The sequence below is a fragment of the Leptosomus discolor genome, chromosome 4 (assembly GCF_034619465.1).
Source record: "Leptosomus discolor isolate bLepDis1 chromosome 4, bLepDis1.hap2, whole genome shotgun sequence".
NCBI lineage: Eukaryota > Metazoa > Chordata > Aves > Leptosomiformes > Leptosomidae > Leptosomus > Leptosomus discolor.
In genome coordinates this window covers 70222762-70242142 of record NC_141394.1, presented here as the reverse complement: position 1 = coordinate 70242142, position 19381 = coordinate 70222762, and the positions used below count along the sequence as shown (strand labels likewise).

Sequence of the window (19381 nt, the reverse complement as noted above, 5' to 3'; positions counted from 1 at the left end):
AAGATACTTATGAGACCTTTTGTTGCATGTTTGTGTTGTCTCTTTTTAGCATCATTTTTCATACTTGTCATTAGTTTCTGTAGAAATACAGTGCAACTCTACAAGAATTTATTTTCTGTCTTTCATCATAAAGATCTTGGTAAAAGTTCTTTCACTTATGTACAGGATATGCTCCTTTAACATGTGTACTGTAGTTGAATTGCGCATAGTTTGTGTTTTAAGTTTGTTGTAGTTTTCTTGTTTTTAGGGGGAGTAAAATTACAAATTTTACATCTTATAATGTATAAGAAATTTCAAAATGATATTGTCAAAATGAGAAACTATACCCTTCTTGTAGTTTTATTCCATCTTTGATTCTCTTCAAGGGCTGGGGATGTGCCCAGAAAAACACTTGAATTTTAGAAATGTGGGGTTAGTGCCAAGTGTGCCAAAGCAGATGGTTGTTTGTACAAGAACAAAGCAAGAAGGTCCCCAATCTTGCAGAATCAGATCCATGCAAAAGTTCCTATAAAATCAGCCTGCTTTAGGAGGGAGTCCTTTGTGAATTGGTGAAGGTCCTTGTGAAATTAGGAATGGGATCAGTCCATGGTGTGGAGCCTTGATTTGTTTGTATAGTGTTGCTTTGTATTGATAGAAAATGGATAAAAACCTGGGTGCAGAATGCTTCAAAAATCTGGTGTAAACAGTAGGACAAAGCACTTCTCAAATTTGTATAGTTGTGATTGCGGTACAGTTTTAAAATACATTTGTATTTAGAATATTTTATTCTTACTGCAAATTGAAATTGAGTAAAGTGATTCATCTCTTTTTTTTTTTTTTTTTTTTTTTTTGACAAACCAAATAATTAGGGCTATTTCCCATACGTCAGAGTGTTTGGAACAAGGTCAGTTTTCATTGAAATTAATTTTGTGTATGACTACAGTTCACAACACTTGACTGTAGAAATTTTTCTGACAGTCTTGTTAGATAGGAAATACTCCTCTTGGAACATTACTTCAAAGTTTGACCTTGCAACTTTTAAACTGTTTGATTTGGAGACCTTTAATAGCTTCATGAAGAGGCTGCAGAACTTGACAGAAGCCTGTTGGGCAACACAGAGATCAGTGACAGCACTTGGGGTGAAGAAATGATGAAATCAATCAAGTTATCCTGGGTACCTGCAGCTTTTGATGAAGTTGTCTTACAACTGTTTTTCCAATGTGCTTCACACCAGGGAAGGGCTTTGTGCTGCTTTTCCTTATCAGCTGTGATGTGGTTAAATTGTGTGCCCTGCATGAAAACCTAATTTGCACATATTTTGGCTTGAGCAGTGTTTCCCCTTTCTGCCCTGTGGATGGGCTCTTGGAAGCCGTTTCCTTTGATAAGGCTCCTACCTCAAAAATAGACAGTCCTACTCAGAAGAAATTAATTGGCCTGGTCTTGATGCTTGCTGGATATGGAGAGTAGTAGAGGAAAGACAAGATCTTGTGAGAAATAAGATAATGGGATAATATGACGGTAAGATCAATAGCTTATGAAAATAAGCTAGTAGAAATTTCAGAACGTCTTTGATAAGCAGTATTACAAAACTTTGGACACCTACATGTTGTGCAACATAGAAGTATGCCAAAAGATACTGGATATACTATGTAACAGTCATCACCTTCAGAATCTCCTGCATGAAGGTAACAGGCTGAGTGTGCAGCTTTGGATCCCCACGCATAGCTTTCAGTGATGTAAAACAACCTGGAAATAATTGCAAATGCAATTTGCTATTCACTGGCAGATCAATTGTGTTCATTTTCTATGTGATAAGACAGGGTACCAGTAGCAATTGGCTGCTAATTATGACTAAAGATACAGCATTTTTTAACCTTGCAATCTTCAATTTTGAGTGCCTATTTTAGAGATTAAGCCAGAAAAGGTTTGGAAGCAAGCCAAGTGTCAGTGGTGTTACTGTTTTAGACTTGATCACAGCACCCAGTCCAAAGGATGGATCTGAGTCTTCCTGAACTTCTAAACCAAATCCAAGTGGTTTCTTAGGTTTTGCTGATCTACCTATTCCCTTGTATTTTTTTTTTTTATTATACAGCAAATTTTTAATAGAAAACTCCCCACCCCGTGTTGACTGTACTATCAGAAGGAAGAGATGTCAGAATCCTGTTAGCTTTAGTTTTGGGATTTATAACAATAGCAGCATGTGGTTTACTTGTCTTGTAAACTGTATTTGTGAAAAGACATTATCCACTGATCCTGTATAGCTGAGAATAGTGATCTGAAGTGTGAGGCCTGTGAAAGATACAATTCACTGTGAAGAGTGAATAAAAGTCTTATGATGCTTATAATGATGTGCAGTAATCCTTAATATCTAGGTATTGTTGGAAAAAAAAAAAAGTAAAGTAGCAAAGCCAGAACGAAGTTCAATAACTATGTTTTTAAGTTCTGAGAAATATTAATATTTTAAAATAGCCATATATCTATGGGGGTTGGACTAGATCATCTTTAAAGGTCCCTTCCAGCCCCAAAAGTTCTATAATTCTATGATTAGTGTTTTAAATAATGCTTATTGAGTTTTGTTGGGTTTTTTTTTAATATAATTTTTAATTAGCAGCTACACATGCCATTTGATGCTGTAAAACTGGTCTCTTATTTTGGTACAGAGTAAGTAATTAACGAATCATCTGTTCTTATAGCTAGCCAATTTATATTTTATGTTGCCAGCTGGTTTATGGTATGTCAAAGACACAGAGAAAGGTATCATGGGTGTAGTACATTAAAAATGCAGGCTTTATCTATTGGTACATAGACACAAACTAATCAGAAAGTGGAATTATGACCTTGCATTACTGAAGATACTACAAAACCGGCATGTTTTTAAAATTATGACAAAGAGATAGCATGTAAGCAAGAAAAGGAAAAAGCACTTAGTGATTGCATTTCCACAAATGAGTGCAGCTTTCTGTAACTGGAAATGGAGCATTAAGTTACTTGCCAATGAGATTTTTACTAGCCCCCTTAACTGAATCGTCAATGTCATACATTGGACGTACTTATATTACTGGGTGTTCTATTTAATTTTATCATTTTTACTGTGTCAGCTTTTATTATCATTAACAACTAGGCTCACAGGCTCAATTGTGTCCCAGCAGGATTTCAGATTATTCCTCAAATTACAGCAATTTGTCATGATGTCAATGTTTTTTAACCTATAACCCTAGGTTACCTACAGAGTCTTCAGAGGATGGATTTTGCACGCCACAGATTCAATTTATATTGTATGTAAATAATTACAGTGCTTCACAAACAAACAAAAGGCAGCTGAAGTCAAAACTGAGGGTCGAAGTCTAGCTTGTCGTGAATCCATTCTAATTGGATTTTTTCTTTCTAAATGGGGTACAGGCAGTGCAGTAGTATTGGCTCTTTACTATAAAATGAAGTAGGAATGTCTTAGACTCTTGTTAATGGCAGAAACTCTACCATTGGTGACAGCAACAGAACTTAGAAGAATCACTGCTATGACTAGTATTTCTCGTGATATGTGACTGCAAAAGTTTTCAAGAGTTTGGATGGTATTGTAAGAGAGAAACGAGCAGAATGATCTTGAAGCTAAAAGAACGTTCTAGTTCAGGGCCACCCAAAGTTGGGGAAGAGAAGGGAGGAGAGCAACTGTTCATCCTCTGGTAGCTCATGTGACATCCCCAGGTGCCCTTAATGCTGGGGTAGGGATGGGTGGTCTGCAAGTCCTGAATCAGCACTGCCACCTATGGTGGTGAGAGCTGTCTTACAGGACACAGTTATGCTGATGCTTACCCGCACACCCAAGGGATAGGACAACTCAGTGGCAGAGTGGAGGTTGGGACAATTTTACCATCTTCACAAATAGTGTGGGGTGTTGAAGTGACTGAGGGGGAATCTAATTGTTAAATGTAATGTAGAATTGCATTTCTTTTGTTCTCTTTTTATTCCTTTGTTACTATTTCAAGTACTACAACCATATGCTGACCTACTCTTTTATTCTTGAACTTTCCCTGTTACAATGTGATCTTACAGAATCACAGAATGGTTGAGGTTGGAAGGGAACTCTGGAGGTCATCTGGTCACCCTTGCTCAAGCAGGGCTACTTAGAGCTGGTTATCCAGGATCGTATCCAGACGGTTTTTGAGGATCCCGCCAAGGATGGAGGCTCCACAACCTCCCTGGGCAACATGTGGCAGTGCTCAGTCACTCACAGTAAAAAAGTGTTTCCTGATGTTTAGAGGGAACCTCCTGTGTTCCAGTTTGTCCCCACTGCCACTGGTCCTGTCACGGGGCACCACAGAAAAAAGCCTGGCTCCATCCCCTTTGCACCCTCCCTTCAGGTATTTATAGACATTGAGCCTTCTGTACCCTAGGTTGAGCAGTCTCAGCTCTCAGTCTTTCCTCGTATGTGAGACGCTCCAGTCCCTTCATCATTCTTGTGGCCCTTTGCTGGACTCTCTCCAGTCTGCCTGTGCCTCTTGTACTGGGGAGCCTGGAACTGGACACAGCACTCCAGGTGTGGCCTCACCAGTGCTGAGTAGGGGGGAAGGATCACCTCCTTCCGCCTGCTGGTAACACTCCTAATGCAGCCCAGGGTACCACTACCCTTCTTTGCAACAAGGGCACATTGCTGGCTCATGTTCAACTTGGTGCCCACCAGGACCCCCGGGTCCTTTTCTGCCAAGCTGCTTTCCATCTGGGTGGACCCCATGGTGCCTGGGGTTGTTCTTCCCCAGGTGCAGGACTTCGAACTTCATGCGGTTAAACTTCATCATCTTAGAGTTATTGGGCAAATTCCAGCTCTTCCAGTGAATAACTGGGAGCTTTTCAGTTCAGCCACTTTTGTTTGGCAGAAATCCAGTTTTTGTTAAAAAGCTGGGTCATACCCTCCCCCACCACTGCAAAGTACTGGCTTTGAGGACTGGTGATGTGGAAATGTAAGGCAAGTTTCTAAGAGCAGAAGGAATAAAAGATCATCCCATAACTTGAAAATATAAAATTTTCACAGGTGTGCTCTCCCTTGTGTTTCAAGGACAAATACTGCCTCTCAAAACTTTTTTCTGTTGGGTGTTATATAGTCTTTCCTTCATTTGGTTTTGGTTACAACTGAATGCCATCATTATTTCATGTGTTCGTGTCGTGATATTTGAATGATATCATCATAAGGTCTTAATGACCTCATAGACTTACAGTAATTCAAGCCGTAGCAATTGCTGTTATGGTCTGAGACTGTCAGTGTAAATATGAAGTCTTAATGAGCTATCCATAAAATGTAAGATATGATATATACTAGTTCTGATTGCATTTTGCCTCACAATTGGCTAGAAGTCTGTCAGTGCTACAGAAATGTCATGCTGTTAAATAACGCTGTTGAAGTTTTTCCTAGCTTCAAATAACAAATGTTCCATTCACCACATTGTTTCTACAGCCCTATGTCTGAACTGTTTCTTTTTGATACATTTACAATGGTGTTAACAGCAGTTATTTCCAAGGGCTGGCGGGATTTTGCCTCTTGAATCAGCTGCATTGCTCCCAAACTGTGTTTTCTGGTTGTACCCTCTTCCTTATTCCTGCTGATGGAAGCTGTGAATGGGTTTATCTGTAGTTTTGTTTGCCAGCAGCAGGTATGGGACTCTTTGCTGATTTCTTCCTCATTCTGATTACTGTAACCTTAAAAAGGTGGAAGGACTGGTACTTAGTGGCCAACTTGTATGGAAATTCATACGTTCTGAAGCACCATTGACATTTTCACTCCCATTAAACATGTTTTTGGATTTGATTCTGGATTACGTCCATTTTGGAAAATTTATATAATGTGGCAAAATATGGAAATCCAAGATTACTACTTGTGTGCTTCAGTCTGAAAATAGATCTGCATTTCAGCAAAACGCTGAATTTCAAAATGGTGCAATGCAAATATTTTTTTCCTCGGAGTACAGAATCTTTGTAATGAACATTGTTTCATGCAAAAATGCTGTTCCTGGCAAAAAAATTGTAGTCTTTCAGAATTTTGAAGTTTAGGAGACCTGGCTACAGGAAATCACTTGCAGTAAAGTGAAATCTTAGTAAATCTCTGTGGTCAAGGGTCATGCTGCCAAAGTAATGGTGAAGGAGTCAAGCTCAGAGGACACCCAGTATATACAAATGATAGATGTAGGATTCTAGGAGCATTAGACATTTTATCAAATTATTTTGGTGTAGTGTTGCAAGAAGACAAAAAATAGCTTTCTGCGAAAGCCTTGACTAGAGCAGAATAAGCTGAAAACAGTTTTATTGTCAAAAATTGCTACAGTTAAAAATAGTTGTTCAGTGAAATATAGCAGCTCAATGTGGCTGCTGTGCAAAATGGGGGGGATGGATTGGCAAAAATCTGGTGTGTCGGCTTCCAGACCCCCAGTTCTGAGGGCTGTAGCTGTTGCTAAGTGAGAGGCTCTGCCTCCTTGGGATTGCAAGAGCCTTTCTTCCCGTAGCTTTTAAGCTCAAATCCCACTTCAGCCTAGCTAAAAGAGACGAACAGGACTGCAGTTCTTATTTTATAAATATGAACTAGAGATCAAACCCCTGCGCTCTCAGCCTCTCCATTACAGTAAGCAAGTAGCTAGTGAGTGGCATGCCTTTAGAAAGGGATTTGGTTAGCCAAAGTGTTCTTAAAGAACTTAAATTAAGCTGTCAGGTTAAATGGTTTTAGTGTTTTCTATTTTACTTACCAGTACATATAGTTAGCTAGATTTACTGTGCTTTCTCTGAAATGATATTGTATTAAATTACTGGTTTATTCGTGTCTTTTCTGGTGAACTTGAAATGCTCACATTGGCACAAATGAAAGATGAATCTTCTCTGTTTGTTATAGATAAATTGAATAATTAAGAAGCTGCTCTTAATTACTGTCCTAGGAGTCATGGAAGTTACAGTTCTAAGTGTGCTACCAAGTAAGTCTTTAGATTAAATTTCTTTAAATAGAACTATGCAAAATGCATACTGCTAGAGGTTTCTGCCACATCTTATTTGGAAGAATCTTTTATAATCTAATTGCAACTGGTTAAATTTTTAAAAAGTGCTTAACTGATGTAAGGATGAGATTTAGAGTTAGATCCTAAACAGGGCTTAGGTATATGCTTAAATACAAATGTGATAAATATATGTATATGTAATCAAGCTCATCGCCTGCCTGTTTGTGGGAATAGCTAAACTTACTAGGTTGTTCACATTGCACCGCTGAGTTTCTGAAACTGAGTAGGGAATCATCCTGGAAGCTCAAGCCAGGCTTAGAGTATTTGTTGCATGCATACATTTAGCCCAAAAGAAAATGCAACTGTATTTCCTTTTGTTATGTTTTTGACACTGTGTTTAATATGGGTTAGCTGCTATGGAGGGGGTGTGCATAAGTATTGTCTGGCAAGGAAGAAGACTAGTTATGCAAAGAGGTAGACAGGATTTTTAACAGCTGATACAGGTTGGCAGTATTTACAGAGCAATGGCAGCTACTTAGGTAGGTAGTTAAGGGACAGGTACCTTAAGACAGGTACTTAGCTATGGGATAATCAGAACGAGTAAGGATCACAGACAGTCTCAGCAATCAGACTGTGAGGTAGGTAATGATGAGATAAGAATGGCAGTGGGCATGCTGATGGAGGAATTCTATAACTAAAGAGATTACGTAAGTGACAGTGGGTATGAGGAACAGCCTACAGTCATAAGCATATCTAATTTTGTGGTTATGGTAGACACTTTTATTCCTAGATGCTTAAGCTCTCTCAACCCTTAAGGTACACAAGACCCCTCTCTTGGCTCTTACAGCCCACACTTACGGCATGGAGGGTCAGAGGACATCCCTCCTGGTACATCAAGGTTGTTCAGAGAAGTACTCACCTCTACATCAGTCAGTTTGCTGCTGCTGGGGTCTGCAGTGTTCATCCTCTTCTGTAGTGCCCACCTTACTGACTTCTGAATTTTCCTTTATCCCCTCAAAACTGCCATGACCCGCAGCTTACTCCCCTGATTTCCCAGGCTGATCACTTCTTGTTTTACTGCTTCTGTTCCAGTCCTCAGATCACTGGTCATTATGGCCTTAGGCACGGTGTCTCATAGATGCTCTTCCTCCCTCCCTGGGGGGTTGTTCCTTGAAGATTAGAGACATCGTTCTCCTTGATTTATAATTGTTTTAAGCATACCATTATTGCATTACTTTTCCCATGCTCTAGTCTTTTCGTTGTGCTGGCTCAGCAGTTCATTAGTTGAAATTAGTTCATTCTGTTACAGAGTACAGATATTTTAAGGCCTAGCATTTATGCTTGCTCAGCAACTGCATCAGTCCCTGTCTAGCTGTTAGTAAGGTTAAATATAGTTTTGCAGAGTTGAGCAAAAATTGTACGATTAAGTGGCCACTCCTCCCCTTCTTTTTTGTTGAAGTGGTGAGTGACATGCTAGGGCTTGGTTTTGCTTAGCAGACCTTTCTTTTCCAACGGCAAGTTATGCTGGGGCCTTTTGGCCTGTGTTGGATAAGGGTTCCTGTTCCCTCCTTTGCCAAGTTGAATTTCCTCTTACACAGAGCTGCATGTAGCTGTGGTTCCAGATCCTGTTTGGATGACTGTTTCGCTTATGTGCATAAGTAACTGCAAGTGGAAAAACATAGAACTGACCTCAAGTTCGGCTCAAAAAGCCCAAATTTTCCTTGCTATGGTGAGCATATCAATCGCTAAGACACAGATCTGTGTTCTTTTTAGTTGGGATCATTTCTGGTTCCACAAATACTGCAGTTTTTGTTGACACCTGGTGCAACTTCAGCAGGAATATTTTTCTCTTGAACTAAAGTGAAGTGATACTGGATTTGCCATATGAGTTACCAGCATGCTATTATGTAATAAGGTAAGACTGTCTCCCAGTTTTTTCAGGGAATATTTAGTGTCACCAGCTATTAGGACTATAGTCATATTCAGGCTCTAGATCTTACATCAGCAAGCATGTCTCCTTTGTGATCTTATTTGAGACATTTGAATCTAGAAGTGAACGTATGTGCCTTCATGTTTAGTGTTTCAGGGTGCTGATTCTACAGAGCTCTCCCCTGAGTTGGCAGTTTCCACGCTGGATAGGCTGAGCAGTTCACCTTGCGTTTCCAGATTTCTCCTTGGGGCCAGGCACCTCTGCTGTTTTCATTGCAACACTTAATTTGTAGGTGCTTAGTCCTTTATTAGGTTGTAAAATCAATTAACAACTTTCCACTTATACTATCCATTGTATGTGTAGTTCAAAATAAGGAAAGTGTTTTCCATTTATTTAATTTGCACTTACTGTGTCTTGAGCCAAAAAATAAAAATAATTCCTTTTAATGTTTGTGATTCCATTCCTTTCAACTTAGTCTTATCGGAGTCTTCTCAGTCATTGTTTGTCTTGTAATTCTGTTTCCAATGCCAAATCACCTCTGTGATTGCTTCTTTTTTCTGATTTTTGATTCCTGCTGTTGGTATGAGGGTGGCCAGAAGTGGAACACATTTAGGTGCATTTGCTGTTTACTGCAATGTAGTATGGGATTTCATACTCCTCAAAATTAGGGGTTTAGCATGTCCTGCAGACTTTTATTTTCATTCAGTGCTAGCTTGCTTTCTACATTTCTGCTTACAAATTACTCTTTTTCTCACAGAATTCAATACTTATGTGTTTGTTAGGTGTTTTTTCCCTTTTTTAATAGCTTGAATTTAATTTTAGCTTTTGTTTTACCAAGTAAGTATTATTTCAGAGATTGCAGCTCTTACAGCAGGTGCATCATTTTTTACTGTACTTCAGATGCTACAGTAATTTAAATATTTGGATGATCTAGAGGAAAGGCTAACAGCAAAATCATTGTTTATATTGTCGCAGTTTGTTTTTTGAGAGATTTCCTCTCTCTTGAGGCTGTACCAACAATATTGCAGTAAATTTTATGTACAAGAAAAAATTTAGCACTATCATTTTCTAGAACATCTTTTTTGTTCTGCCGCAGTTCCTTCTCGCTGGCCCAGGATGGCTGGGGTCTGCAGGCAGTCCCAAATGGCTGGATTTTCATGTCTCCTTAGTTACTGTAGAATAGAAAAATACGTAACTACTCGTTGTGGTGTAAGGTAATGCTGGAGAAAAAGCTGTTTGCACTATGCCTGTCTGAATTAATTAAACACATTGGTGGAAGGAAGGAGTCAGGATGAATGTCCTGTCATATGTCATATCATTTCTCTGCAGTCTTGTGAAAAACATAGTCTTTTGGGCTAAGTTCCCTTCAAAGCTGTCATCTTTGTACGATTGTGTGTAGAATGCAAAGACAGTAATAAATGATACTGTATGTTGATTTTGTTTAATAGACTTGCCATGTGCAGGAATTGTTCTTGAATTATTACTTCCTGAAATATTTTCAGTTCTGAATTAGCAAAATGTTAGGAAGAGTGGCTGTGCTTTGCTTTTTAATGTGAAAGTGACTATAGTCTGCTAATTTGATTTGATTTTTAATTATTTGCTGAAGTCTCAAAAATGTTTTAGAGGTGTTACAAATTCTCAGACAGCAGCTGATATTTTGTGACAGGTCATAATGTTTAAAAGAATTTCCTCTGTTTCCTCTCTTGATATTGTGCAGAAAGTTTGTTCCTTTGTACCTGCTTTGACGTCTTTTCTCTTGGATTTTTTTTTCTGTTGAAATTGTTCAAGCTCTATCTGTTCAGGATTTCTGTATCTTATCAGCTTAATCCTTTCAGAATGCTGATTTTTGGAAACTGTTTTAGAAACTGCATTCGTTTCCCAGTGTTTTGACTGTGTAGCAGGCTCACCGCACAGGTGCTGCATCAGGATACTGCTAAAATGTGTGTTTCGGTTCATTGCTATTCAGGAAGAATGTGTGTGCCCCTTAGCATGAGTTTGAATACTGTTCTCATTTGATTCCCTCCTTCTCTTCCCAGTTCTCTTTTTGCACAAATATGCACACAAGCATGTCTTCAAAGTCTAGGGGAGTTCTGTCAGTGCCTGTATCCCTGCTCTAAATTCCTTTTTCAGGCTGCTTTCTGATCTGTGTTTTATACATCATTTCTTTGAATTGCCCACTGCCTCCAAGTGACAATTTTATAACTTCACACCATGTGCATATTTCCAGGTTCTGTGTTAGTCTCTTTTCAGCCTTTCCTGCCTCAGCAAGCTTCAAGTCCCACTCCAGAGCCTGGCATCAACAAAGTTATTTGGGATGTGGGTCATCCTGTCTCAGGGTATGAGGTTAGTTTTGTAATTGCTGCCTTGCCTGGATATGGAGTGATAGGTCTTGTCTGGAAACTGTTTCTGACGGTGTGCTGGGTGAAGTGCCAGGGAGGCAGCACGCAGTTCAGCTTCTGAGGCTCCACTGTTGTGACAGCGCACATCAGCAACCTCTAGCACTGCGTGCTCTGGTGCCTGTGATCCATTCATCATGAACACCCACTGAAACATCTTCCCTTCATGATTTCCAGCCCTTTCCAGCAGGATTTTAGCTATCCTCCTTAGGACCTATTGCTGCTTTGCACGTTCATAGTTTTTTCAGTAGCTTGGATAGATTTCCTGCTTTTTGCATCCTTAAAAGAATGTAATAACAATGTTAGCTTTAATAAACTGTATGCATCATGATTTTATAGGCTTGCGTGTAGAGGCATACGCTGAAAAAGTTTTTCCTCCTCTGCACAACAGTAAAACATGGTAGTGAGTTGCTGATGTAGGATAATTCAGAGAGAGGATGCTATCATGGGTATGACTTTAGAGAGAAAGTGTTCCATACGCACCAGACAGTGGTACCAAGGTACATGCTGCCTTATATACTTACTATGAGGTAGCATGCAAGTGATGCTGTAAGTATTTGAGTTAATTAACATGTGTACAGTGTATTTATAAAATGAAACTACATTTGCAAAATGAGTAGTATGCTTTCTCCAGCGTGTAATGCAATGATACCAAACCCAATATAGTATTTCTTGTTTGGAATATATTTATATTTGTATTGGTATTTATATTTCAATTTGAGAAACTTGGGAGCAGAGTAACCTCTGTTGAAAGTAAAGGCTAAGTTGGAAGGATTTGTTTCAACACTTGTCCCCAACCCTGCCTTCCTCCTCCGGCTCCAGGTTTTTTTGTCCATCAGTGTGCCTGGCTTGCTTGGCACAGTGACAGGCCATGTCAGTGACAGTTTTGGAATCATAGAATCGTTAGGTTGGAAGAGACCTTGAAGATCATCAAGTCCAACTGCCAGCCTAATACCACCATACCACTAAACCATGTCCCAAAGCACAACATCATGTTTTTTGAACGCCTCCAGGGCTGGTGACTCCGCCACTTCCCTGGGCAGCCTGTTCCAATGCTTGACCACTCTTTTGGTAAAGAAATTTTTCCTACTGTCCAATGTAAACCTCTCCGGCACATTTTGAGGTAATTTTCTCTTGTCCTATCACTTGTTATGTGGGAGAAGAGACTGACACCCACCTCCTTTCAGGTAGTTGTATAAAGCGATAAGGTCTCCCCTCAGCCTTCTCTTCTCCAGACTAAACCCCAATTCCCTCAGCCGCTCCTCATAAGACCTTTTCTCCAGAGCCTTCACCAGCTTCATTGCCCTTCTCTGGACACGCTCCAGCACCTCAATGTCTTTCTTGTAGTGAGGTGCCTGAAACTGCACACGATATTCAAGGTGCAGCCTCACCAGTGCCCAGTACAGGGGCACGATCACCTCCCTGCTCCTGCTGGCCGCACTATTTGTGATACAGGCCAGGATGCTGTTGGCCTTCTTGGCCGCCTGGGCACACTGCTGGCTCATGTTCAGCCGACTGTCGACCAACACCCCCAGGTCCTTTCCTGCCGGGCAGCTTTCCAGCCACTCATCCCCAAGCCTGTAGTGCTGCCTGGGGTTGTTGTGACCCAGGTGTGGGACCCGGCACTTGGCCTTGTTGAACCTCATACAGTTGGCCTCGGCCCATTGATCCAGCCTGTCCAGATCCCTCTGTTTGCTGTGTTTCTAGGAGGCTGCAGTTTCTACGTTGTGTTTTTCTGTGGTGCTTTTTGCCGTGGAGTAAATAATCTGCCTCATGTTTTAGAGGACAGTTTTAGGAACAGATGAGCTTTATTAGCTAAGGAACAGTGTCTCATAAGTATCAGCATTTCTCAGGGGTCCTGCATTGGTCTCCATTTGATGACTGTAGTTTTGGTTTGAATAGGAGATACAGTGGAATAGTGAAAAAGATGCACATGGAAGATAAATGATCTGGCTAAAGCCTCACAGAAGGAATTCGTGCTTGGTCTTTGATTTCCCCATCCTGTGTTCTTTCCCTTAGACTGCTCTTCCCATTCCTGCTGCAGTCACCGAATAGGCTTAATCTCCAAATTAGTAAGTCATGGGAGAAGTTCCAGGTTCTCCTTTTGGCATATTGCCTGTTCTTTCTGCTTTTCCTTCCCATATTATTTTGCAACCTTGCTTTCCATCTCTCTAGCTAAATCTAGATCCTGCTGGAATCTGTTACAGTATTCTGAAATTTGCCAAATGAAAACTTGCCCCTAGAGTGTGCAGAACTCACTCTGTTCGTGTTGACTGGAATTTCTTCACACTCTTGCTAACTGATTTCTTGCGTTCATCAGCTGATAGATTACAGGATTTGGTTTAGATGTGGTTTTAAACCACTAAAGGATGGGGCAAAGATGCAGTCGCTGTCTCTAATACAATGTTTCAGTGCTGTCCAAGATTATGAGCTCACGGACTCGGGCCCTTCTGCACTTTTCCCCATTGTCAAAAGCTACTATGACTTCTGCCTGGTAGCTCTAGCTCTTCGGCTGCAGGCTTGCTCTGATCAGACCCAAGCCAGTAGATATGAAACTGTTTATCTTTCCAATTTCTTCCTTTCTCTGAAGGGAATACCTGAAAGCAGTGCCCAGTGTAGGGTTGCCAGACTGCAGATTAACGTGCCTTTATGGAGTTAGGAGAGGGTCACGGCGTATGCAGCTGCTGTGATAGGATGGGGAAACCTACTGCTTCCTAGCCAAAGTGATACCGTGGCCTTAGAGAGGAGCTTGTGTCACAGGGGGGCACCCTGGGAGCACAGGGCTGTCATAGCTCAGGGCATCTGTTCTGCCTCAGGGGGACTTCTCGCAGGAACCATTATGGCCAAATGTCCTGACTACATTCTCTCAGCTTTGGAAAAGATCATTAAATTGGGCACAGAACTTTCTGTGTTGGTTAGCTCCACCGGTATCACCAGCATGCCAGAAAAAAGAAGAGCAAAACTGCTGGTTCCTGGGTGAAAAACCATGAGCATGGTGTGGATTCAGTTCATGCTGTGCTCTGGCTTTTTGCAGACCTTGAAGTTGTGCTGACTCTGCTAAGGATCCTTATGCAACGTTCACCGGAACAGATAGGGTGAAAAATGTTGAAGGAAGTTGGCTTCTGTAATTTAAATTACTTGATGATAGTTTTTAATTGCTTGCTTTCTAAAATCGTCAGGTACTGGGAGGCATTAGTTTTATTCTGTGTCTAGAGTATGTAGGCTAAAAATAAGTTATTTCTTCTCAAGAGGTATTATTTTTAGGTTTAACACTGCAAAAGATAGTGTGTTGAAGAAAATTCCCCTTTGTGAATAATAGAATATTTTCCAATGTCATAGCAGCCATTAGTTTTTTCAAAATTGCTGGGCTACATAATAATTTTTCATATTAAATTTTCAATTTAATATACAGTAACTGAAGAGTGTGTATTGAAATATAAATTAAATACAATAAATGTAAAGATTCCAAACAATTACTGTTGAGATATTAGAATAAGACAAAATTATTTACTTTTTGTTTGAGAGCTATGATTGATATAATTTTTCTTTCATTACTTTTTATGTTAACTTTTGGCAACTATCTATTTGTTTTTGTTCAGCTGTCAAAGAATCAAAAATGGAATTGCATTGTAGTGCTGTACATTATTATATTTGGCTATTAGACAAATATAAAGAGGACTATTCAGAAATGTGTGGGAATAAAGATTTTTATTTTTAAGACAAACTTAGAGTCATTTATGATACAGCCATTACTAACACAAACGTATTAGATTAATTCCTTTGCAAGCAGGCATCCTGTAATAAGATGTACTTGAATGTCTTCAAGCTCCTTCCTTTTTTTTTTTCTTTTTCTGCCTTCCCTTTACTCCTGTCTTTCAACCCAAAACTCTGACAAAGTGAAATACAGATTTTTTTCCTCTCCTCAGTTTTCTCTCACCATCCTATTGGATTTTTCTCTTCCTGGCACAGATCCAGTTTTTGTTTGCTGTTCTCCTTTTAACTCTTCTACTTTCTTACTGACACACGCAGTCTGTATTGGCATCTGTGTCATGCCTGCCCTTGTCTCTTACTTTCCTCCTTACCTCTCACTCTCCACTGACATTTTCACTGAGCATTTTACTCTTTAAAATGCACCTTAATATGCTAAGTCTCTTCCATCTTTGGGGAGGAGAAAAGAAAGGAAAAGCTCTTCACTTGCAAGCCAGTCTTCCTCCTTTTACCTCTAACCTTGCTCTATTCTTCTTATGCAGTTACTTTTCAGCCTCTTGAATCCAGTTTTTGTTTATTGCTGCTCTCCATGCTCCCAGTCTCTAATGACTTCTTTTGAAGAAAGCTAAAAACCGGGACTCCATCCTCATTACTGTCTCACTGTTTAAATGACTTTGCTGATCTGTATGTAGCTCTTCCATTTTATAGTTTCCTTGTAAATTCTTTAGGATAGGGTACTCTTTTATTTCTGTGTTTGTGCAGTATTCAGCTCAATTAGTGGGTTGTTTTTAAGAGTAGAACTGTGAACTACCATGAAAGTACAAATAACTAATATGTTTTTGATCAAAGGTTCCTTTCCCCCCACCCTCTCCCTGGATATTTGACCAGCTAAAATTATGTAGGTTATCAGTGGGATTGATAGTAAGTAGCATTTTAAAATGGCACAGCTAGTTACCTGCAAACGTTGTCCGAAAAATTTGCATTGTGCTACAAATTTAGAGCAGAATTTTGCTAATCTTTCTCGTGTGAACTGACCCACTTAAGTCAGTGGTCTACTAATATTTGCACACAGTGAGGATTTGGCTCATAATCTTGGGGAAAGCATTTGCATGCACACAGGGAATATTGTCTAGTGTTTTTGTTAAAGGCTTCCTCCTCATTCCGTTCCTCCTTATGAGAATTTTTTTAATTTAAAAGTAGGAAGAACAACTTAAGCATGATCTGACCCAGATGTGATGCCTAAGGAAGGCATCTATGGACCTCTGTAATTCAAATAGTGAGAGGAGAAAATTATCTCTGGATGGGAGTTACTATTTTGACTTCACCATAAAATTCCACTTGGCTCCTAGAAAAAATGAAAACACTTTTAACTGCTTAAGTTACACCTGACAAATAAGGGCAGGCGGCTCAAAATGATAGACCATAGAAATCATAGTTTCCACTGATTGAGGACAAATAAGGGGCAGTGACTGGTGAGCTTATGTGGAAGGGCAGGAACATTCTCAGGCACTGTAGAAATTGCAGACACCCTGGTCGCAGAAATAGAGAGATATGTACAAAGAAAATGATTATCAGTGTTTTTTCACAGGATGTTAGTGTGACTTTTTTGAGACTTTACACATCATTCACATAACATTATCCATTTATTTACAATAATGAATTTTCTATATAATTACTTTTCTTGGGAAGGAGAGAACACGTGTTCATTTTCCATACATTTGTAGATATAAATTATTCCTATGCGTTTTTACTCAACTGTGTTACTTGAGTTTTGGTATCAGATGCCCTGTGAGGTGACATTTCTTCCAGTTTCAGCAGCCATCATAGCAACGTGTGCATAGGTCAGTGTTATCTCCTGAGAGGAATCTACACTCTCCAATAGTGCATATCTAACTTGGGTGCCTCTCTAAGAAACTTAAGCATCCAATATACAAAATGGAGAAAGACAGGTTTCTGATTCAGATGCTCTTAATTGCCCTCCAAAAGCTATCCTGAGTATATATGGAGCTTAGGTTGCTAACAGAAGCATCTAGGTTACTTTTCATAGACCAGACAGTTTGACTGTCCTGCACAGATGCTGAAGGGAAGTGCCTTCTTGACGCACCTTGGTCTAACCATGGCATTAAATAATTGAGTGTAAACTTGCTGTTTGTTGTCCTTTCTGCCACTGACTTCGGTGGAGTTGGGATTTCATGTGCAGTGTGTATCGCTCATAGACCCTTTTATCTTTGAAGAACAAATCCAAGATGATAAAATAATGTGCCAGGAAAGAGCAGAATAAACCAGCTCCATCACATAGATTAGTGTCATTTTATACAAAATCAGTATCAGTATTCGCAAGGCCTACTTTCTCATTTCAATCAAATTCTAGGTATATTTTCTCATTCATTATAGTGATAGGTTCTCACGGTTACTTTCTGAACTGTAGCTAATATTGTCATCAAGTATTTGTGCTGTACTTATTCCAATGAACAGGTAGAAAATTCAGAATAATAGACTTCAGGATAGTCCACCCAAAGCTGGTGACAGGACTGGACCCTTGTGTTGGGATACCGCTTTGTACCTAAGGCTTCAGCTATGTACTAGGCCATGCATATCCATAAGGAAAATGTTGCTGATCGTGAGGCAGCAGGTCCTAGTTTGTTTGGTGTTGCTGCTGGCATATTTACCCTCTAAACTGAGAAAGAGAATTGGTTTTGTGCACAGCCTTGAAAAGTGGATGGTACCAGTGTGTAAGCAGACAGGATACTCTGAAGTTGAAAGGATTTGATACATGAACAAGCATGGGTGAAAGCAGCAAATGGCTGAAGAGGATAGGACAGGTGCTGAAGAGCTGCCAGTAACCCCACAGTATTGACTGATGCTCTCAATGCAGAAATCGCAGTTCCAGTATTGTCACCTGCAACAGCTGCATATAAATAAAATTTGTTCTATACAGGTGCAAGTATTGATTAACTTCTTTTACTTTCTCACCTTCTCAAATGTGAAGATTTTATATTTACTTGTCAGGTTGAAGATGGTTCTGTTTCATTTTGCTTTATCATTGAGAAAGGGAAGAAGATAATTCCATTCTTCTTTCTCTCCCAAGCTTACTTCAGCCTGAAATTAGATGTTTATCCCTGGGCAGGTTTTTATATAGTTCTCTACCTTTTCCAGAGACACATGACTATTTTATAGTAATAGCAGGATAATTGAATTTATCTTCAAGAACTGTATGTCCTAGCTTCATTAAGAAGAAACAAAAAGATGTACTAGGTGATCTTTAAGGTCACTTCTAACCCAACCCATTCCACGAGTCTATGATTCTATGAAAAACAAAAGCAAAAAACTGTGCAGGATTCATGTAGGATTACACAAAATGCTGTAGTAATGCTGACAACGGAATTGTATTTTTTGTATTCAATTCCAGGGCCTAAACCACAGGACTATCCTTCTCTCTTCTAAATTGGTTTTGTAATTGCGTAGTCCCTTTTCATGCTGTAGTGGTGGTTTTGATGCACAGCCATTTGTTTTCTATTCAAATTTCTAAACTTCAGTGGTGCTTCTACCTTTTCAGAATATGTTCCTTCTGCAGAAACAGTTCATGGTTTCAGGAACAGATGCTGAAAGTTTAAGGAAACTGCTTGTCTGTTCAGTTGAAAGAATTTGGTTTAATATAAGCCATTATAACAGCACTTACTTTAAACACTTGGGCTAAAGAACAAGCTTTATTTTATAATGCAAGTGAGTCATTTCCCTCTTCTGCTTGTTTTCCTATTTTTGCATATACAGATTTCAAAATTGCATTTTAAAAGTGAAAGAAAGTAGCAAGTCTAAGAAAACCCTATGACCTGCAAACATTCCCTTTGTCCAGCTTTCCTTTCCTGTACAGGGAATCCATAGAGATTTGGGTTTTTCCATACTTTGTAATTTGTCTTTTATCTACAAAACTGGAAAAAAAAAAAAAAAAAAAAGATAAATAACAGTTATTTTATCTTACTTTTTCCAAATGGTTGCCTTGCCTTTTGAATAGGCAGATCTTTGGCAATTTCAGTAATATTTATACAGGCTGACATTGAACGACTGTTGCTTTTGCTGCATATGACAGTATCGACTAGCACAAATTGTGGCCGCACGTGAGTGTGCAGTTTGTGTCAATGCAAACCCGTTTAAGCAGCTTGAAGTTTCTTCTTGCTCATCCCCTCCCTTAATTTTTTCGCTGCCCATCTTACCAGCAGAAGAGCTAAAATAATTACCTGCAGTCTCATTTTTCACTTTACTACATGCAGATCTTGTGCGGTTGGGCAGCGAGCGGCTGACTGGGAGGGGCCTGCTCTGATGCAGCACAGGCATATGACAGCAGTAGCAGCAACAGCAATCAGAGCCCTTCTCCGGGCGGGTTTTGCTGCAGTACGCTGATT

General features: G+C 39.7%; 1 protein-coding gene across 1 annotated transcript in view; it reads left to right on the top strand.

Moving 5' to 3' along the window:
* PPP2R2C (protein phosphatase 2 regulatory subunit Bgamma) overlaps window positions 1–19381 on the top strand; it is a 196698-nt gene that overhangs the window by 37227 nt on the left and 140090 nt on the right. The window lies entirely within an intron of this gene.